General features: G+C 40.7%; 1 pseudogene; it reads left to right on the top strand.

Annotated features, from left to right (window-relative positions):
• The first annotated feature begins 268 nt into the window (after positions 1 to 268).
• LOC117033392 (ATP synthase F(0) complex subunit B1, mitochondrial-like) lies at positions 269 to 1038 on the top strand (annotated as a pseudogene).
• The last annotated feature ends 5051 nt before the right edge of the window (positions 1039 to 6089 follow it).

The following is a 6089-nucleotide window of genomic DNA, read 5'->3' on the forward strand; positions in this document are numbered from 1 at the left end:
AAAGTCTTTTGTTTTCTATTACGTGCCTTTCTCCCCTCTCCTTCCCCTAGTAAGATGGTATCTAATTCCCAAATTCTAACAGCTTCTTCAAGTCCCATTTTTCTGTGAACTACATACATATGTGAATAAAATTCTGTCATTTCTCTTGCTAGCTTTTTAAATTAAAGTATATTTGACATGTACAGCGACCATCTTTCTCCTGCCTCTGACAGACTATCCCATCCAGGTCACTGGAACTCCCAGACAGCCAGGTGGGCCCTCACTGACCATGTTGTCCCTGGTGGTTCTTCCTGCCGCCATCACAGCAGCCCCCTCTCTGAAGAATGCGGCCTTCCTTAGTCCAGGGGTATTGCAGGCAACAAAGATTTTTCACACTGGACAGCCAAGTCTTGCCCCTGTACCACGTCTTCCTGAATATGGAGGAAAAGTTCATTATGGGCTGATCCTTGAGGAATTCTTCTGGTTCCTTTATCCGAAAACCAGTACAATAGGAGCCTATGTGTTCGGAACTGGGCTTATCTTATATTTCCTATCCAAGGAAATACATGTGATGACTCCAGAGCCGATTTCTGTCACGTCAACAGTAGGGTTGATTGCCTACATAATTGAAAATTATGGAGCCTCTATTGGGGAATTTGCTGATAAACTCAATGAGCAAATAATTGCCAATCTAGAAGAGGTGAAACAAGCTTCCATCAAATACGTCCAGAATGCAACTGATCTGGAAAAGTCACAGCAGGCACTGATTCAAAGTTCCATTACATTTTTGATGTCCAGAGAAATAACACTGCTATGGCCGTGGAGGTTACTTACTGAGAACGGCTGCATAGAGTATACAAGGAGGTAAAGGATCACCTGGATTATCATATCTCTGTGCAGAATATGATGCGTTGGAAGGAACAAGAGCACATGATAAACTGGGGGGAGAAGCATGTGGCACAGAGCATCTTTGTACAGCAGGAAAAGGAGACAATTGTCAAGTGCATTGTAGACCTAATGCTGCTTGCAAAGGAGGCCCAAGCACAGCCAGTTCTGTAAATGCATCTATCTCAATTGAGACAGCTGGAAACCATTGACTGACTAAATGGAAACTAGTCTATGTGACAAAATCTTTCTGTATTGCAGTCTACTGAGGTTCCAGTTTACCCTACCTAAAAATGAAATGCTTGAGTTTCATATAGTGAGAGAATTAAAACGATCTATTGACCAGAAAAAAAAAGGTATAATTGACATACAATATTAGTCTCAAGTGTACAACAGTGATATAACATTTGTATACCTTACAAAGTGATCACCATAAATCCAGTACCAGCAACTATCTGTCACTGTAAAAAGTTATTATGATATCATTGACTATATTCCTTGTCTTGTACATTACATCCCTGTCACTTATTTCATAACTGTAAGTTTGGACCTCTTAATTCCCTTCACCTTTTTCACCCATCCCCCTAACACCCTTCCCTCTGGCAACCATGTTTGTTCTCCGTATCTATGAGTTTGTTTCTGTTTTGTTTTTTCTTCATTTGTTTTGTTTTGTTTTTTTTAGATTCCACATATAAGTGAAATCCGATGGCCTTTGTTTTTCTCTGTCTCACTTATTTCAGTTAGCATAATACCCTCTAGGTCTGTCCATATTGTCCCATATTGCAAGACTTCACTTTTTATGGCTGAGTAATATTTTATATATATATAAAATATATATACGAGGTCTGGCGATTAAGTTTGTGATCTTGTTGAAACATGTTGCTAACCTTCTTTTGATATCAGAGGAATTATTTATTATGAATTTGTACCAACTGGACAAACAGTTAGCCAAGTTTACTATTTGGAAGGGCTGAAAAGGCTGTGTGAAAAAGCTAGATGAAAACAACCTGAACTTTTCACCAACAATTCATGGCTCTTGCATCGTGACAAAGCACCAGCTCACACGGCACTGTCTGTGAGGGAGTTTTTAGCCAGTAAACAAATAACCATATTGGAACACCCTCCCTACTCACCTGATCTACTCACCCAATGACTTCTTTCTTTACCAGAAGATAAAGGAAATACTGAAAGGAAGACATTTTGATGACATTCAGGACATCAAGGGCAATACGATGACAGCTCTGATGGCCATTCCAGAAAAAGAGTTCCAAAATTGCTTTGAAGGGTGGGCTAGGGGCTGGTGTCAGTGCATAGCTTCCCAAGGGGAGTACTTCGAAGGTGACTGTAGTGATATTCAGTAATAAGGTATGTAGCACTTTTTCTAGGATGAGCTGGCAAACATAATTGTCCGACCTTGTATAATATATATTTATTTTACATATACATACACCACATTTTCTTTATCCATTCATCTATGGATGGACAGTTAGGTTGTTTCATATCTTGGTTACTGTAAATAATGTTACAATGAACATAAGGTGCATATATTGAAACCAAGGGTCCTGATTTAATGTATGATTTTTATTTACTATGTAGCCCCAGCACTCAATTCGTTTTCTTCACAGCATGCCCCATAAGCCTTGCTCAGCTCTTTCCCTTATAATTATTAACTCCCTGAGACAGCAAGAAATGATAGCCAGGCCCTGACTAATGGTCACAAGGTATGGGCTCTATTAGCTAAAGATAACATCGTGGCCTAAGTTTCCTTTCAGCTCCTGACCCCTAAAGCAGAATGACCCCTTGGCTATGGCCCCATTAAACCAGACTGAGGAACTCCGAAGCTGACCTGAAGACCTGAAATCATGATTTATTGTCTTTATCTCACTCTTAACTAATCAAGACCCAAGACCCCCAACCCCTTACTCATGATGACTTATAATCTTTGTTCTATAAACCTCTTGTCTGGAAGCCATCGAGGAGCTAGGTATTTTGGAGCACAAGCTCACCAGTTCTCCAGGTTGGTGCTGATCCTGAGTTGTATGAATTCTTTATATATTTTGGATATTAACCCCTTATTGGATATATCATTTGAAAACATCTCTCATTCAACCCATCAAAAGGTGGGTTGCCTTTTCATTTTGTTGATGGTTTCCTTTGCTGTGCAAAAGCTTTTTAGTTTGATGTAGTTCCATTTGTTTATTTTTGCTTTTGTTGCCTTTGCCCAAGGAGATATATCCAAAATAATATTGCTAAGACTGACATCAAAGAGTTTACTGCTTATGTTTTCTTCTAGGAATTTTATGATTTTAGGTCTTACAATCCGTAAGTCTTTAATCCATTTTGAGTTTGTTTTTGTATATGGTATAAGTGGTCCGGTTTCATTTTTGCATATATCTGTTCAATTTTCCTAGTATCACTTATTGAAGAGACAGTCTTTTCCTCATTGTATATACCTGTCTCCTCTGTTGTAGATTAGCTGACCATCTAAGCATGTGTTTATTTCTGGGCTCTCTATTCTGTTCCACTGATCTATGTGTCTGCTTTTGTGCTACTAACATACTGTTTTGATTACCATAACTTTGTAGTATCATTTGAAATCAAGGAGCCTGAAACCTCCAACTATGTTCTTCTTTCTCAAGATTGCTTTGGCTATTTAGGAACATTTGTGGTTCCATACAAATTTTAAAATTATTTGTTTTAATTCTGTGAAAACTGCCATTGGTATTTTGATAGGGATTATATTGAATTGTATTCTTCAGCTCTGACTGCTGTTTTTTTCCCTTATATTTTCTAAATTTTGGTTGAAGTTCTCAGTGTTCATCTATTCTCCCGAGTTCAGTGAGCATTTTTATGACCATTACTTTGAATTTTCTATCAGATAAATTACTTATCTCTGTTTCATTAAGGTTTCTGGGGGTTTTATCTTATTCTTTCACTTGGAATATATTCTTTTGTCTCCTCATTTTGTTTAATTTTCTGTTTATTTCCATGAAATGAATGAAATAGCTACCTCTTTTGGTATTGAAAGAGTGGCTTTGCGTAAGAATGACCCCTGTGTACACTTTGTGTGCCGGTGGCTTCCTCTGTCACTTCAATTCACAGGTCCCCAATCACTAAATCTAAACATTTAAGAGAAAAACATTTTCCTCCCTGACAGTTGTCACCATCTCAGAGGGGTTTTCCCTAACCATTCTATCTCAGTTTGGCCCTTTCCCCCTTTTTGTTTCCCATAGCATTTATCATAACTAATTACAACTTTATTTATTTGTTTGCTTACTAGGTTTTTGTCTGAACTTCCATTGGAATGTAAGCTGTGTGAAGGCAGGGACAGTACCTATCTAATTCATCACTAAATACTCAAGGCCTAGCGTGGTGCATGCCATGTAATAAGAGTTCATTAAGCATTCAGTGAATAGATGATGAACTCCCTCCATACCTCAGGTATTTATTGTTGAGTCTACACTCATCTCAGTTCAACAGTCATTCACTAGGTGCCATGACTGTGCTCAGTGTTAGCAGCACACAAAGAACTACTCCCTGTCCTTGTGCTTACAGGAGAATGAGCACCTGTGCTGGGCCCTGTGAGGGGCAAACATGAGAAAGAGAACATAATTCCTCCCTCAAAAAGTTTACTGACATTGGAGAAGGGGAGGAGAAAGAAGAAAACATGAAAAGGAGCTTGGAAACAAACACAACTTCAAGTAGTTTTTTAGTACACAAAACAGAAATTGTTAAGCTATTCTCTTGGCCATTGCTTAAAGAATAATTTATGTCATCCTGCGAATTACATTGGATGGAGCTCATGTTACTTCTGTTTCATTTGTGAGTCTGAGCCTGAGGAGCACTTGTCCCCTGGGCACACAGACCTGCTAGTAAGTATTGCTGGTCCCCTCTTGGCAGTGAGACAGGTTAGTTAGCATGTTGCTAGTCACAGGGGAGGTCCCTGGTGGAATAAACAAAAAGCAGCCATATCCTGAAACTCCACGTTCTGGAATGTCTCCTTCACTCCAGGACAAAGATATGAGAACACGCCTTAAGGTTAATAAATTATCTCAAATCCCTTTTGGCCGGTCAAAGGAGCAGATCTGATAGATAGGAATGGGTTATTTCGTTAATCCCTTCAAAATGGACAAACAGGACAAACCTGATAGATAAATTCCATTAGAAGGCTCCAGTTCCCTTCCCCAAGCAGGCAGGGGAAGGTATAAAAGTAAGAGTTTTTGCCTCAGTCACTGGTACCCCCTCCCGCTTCGGAGCTGCAACCTCTTTTCCTGCTTTTAATAAACTATCTTACTTTACCAACTCCTTGCCCCTCCCTGGTCCCTGTGTCCATTCTTCGGCTTCACGAGACAGGATCCCGGCCCACACCCAGAAATTGCCAGCAGATCCTACATCAGCAGCACCTAGGACAGTCACGCTGTTGCAGAAAAATGGCAAGGACCGAGAAACTCAAGAGGCACACAGAGATCAGGGAGAACACAGCTTTATTACTCCAGCGGGCTCGGCGGGATCCTTCCCAAAAGACTGAGCCCCCAGCAAGGTTTTGAGCAGGTTTTTATGGGTAGGAGACTTCCTTGAGTCGGGGAAGGGGTAAGTGTCATCTGGTGATTGGTTCAAGGTGTGGCTTGGAGGGGGTTAAGCGGAAGTGGGCTGGGGCTTAAGCTGGGGATTTCTCTCTCCACTGGGACCACCCTTTTAGCTCAGTTCCACATGGCAGGGAACCATTTTAAGGCCAGTTTCTCCATCAACGCAGCCTCTAAAACACCTGTTAGGACACTCTCCCTACCTCAGCCAGGGGCCTTTTAGCTAGAAGAGCCAATGATGTATTAAAGTTAACTCCTTCCCCTCCCCCAAAAGTAAATAAATAAAAGGGAGAGTTTATTAAAATTATTTCAATGCACATGAACCCAAGACAACATGAATAGCCAGGTCAGGCCTCCTGTACTTAGAGCACATCCTCAGTTCTTCAGATTTCCAAGTCCAAATTTCTTTATCTTCCTGATTAGGCCTAAGTCCTAGGTGCTGGCTGGCCTATGGGCAAAAGGACCTTGGGTCAGGTACCCATAGCCTGGTGCATCAGCCTACACCAGGGCAGGAACCCCAACAGGAAGAGACATACCTTGCATCTCTGGCATGAAGTCATACTACTTTATTTCCTAATCAGGCGTCCAGTTGCAGCTCAGCCAATGGGACATTCAGCCAATGAAAAGTCACTATACTTTGAA

The sequence above is a fragment of the Rhinolophus ferrumequinum genome, chromosome 13 (assembly GCF_004115265.2).
Source record: "Rhinolophus ferrumequinum isolate MPI-CBG mRhiFer1 chromosome 13, mRhiFer1_v1.p, whole genome shotgun sequence".
In the NCBI taxonomy this organism is placed as follows: domain Eukaryota; kingdom Metazoa; phylum Chordata; class Mammalia; order Chiroptera; family Rhinolophidae; genus Rhinolophus; species Rhinolophus ferrumequinum.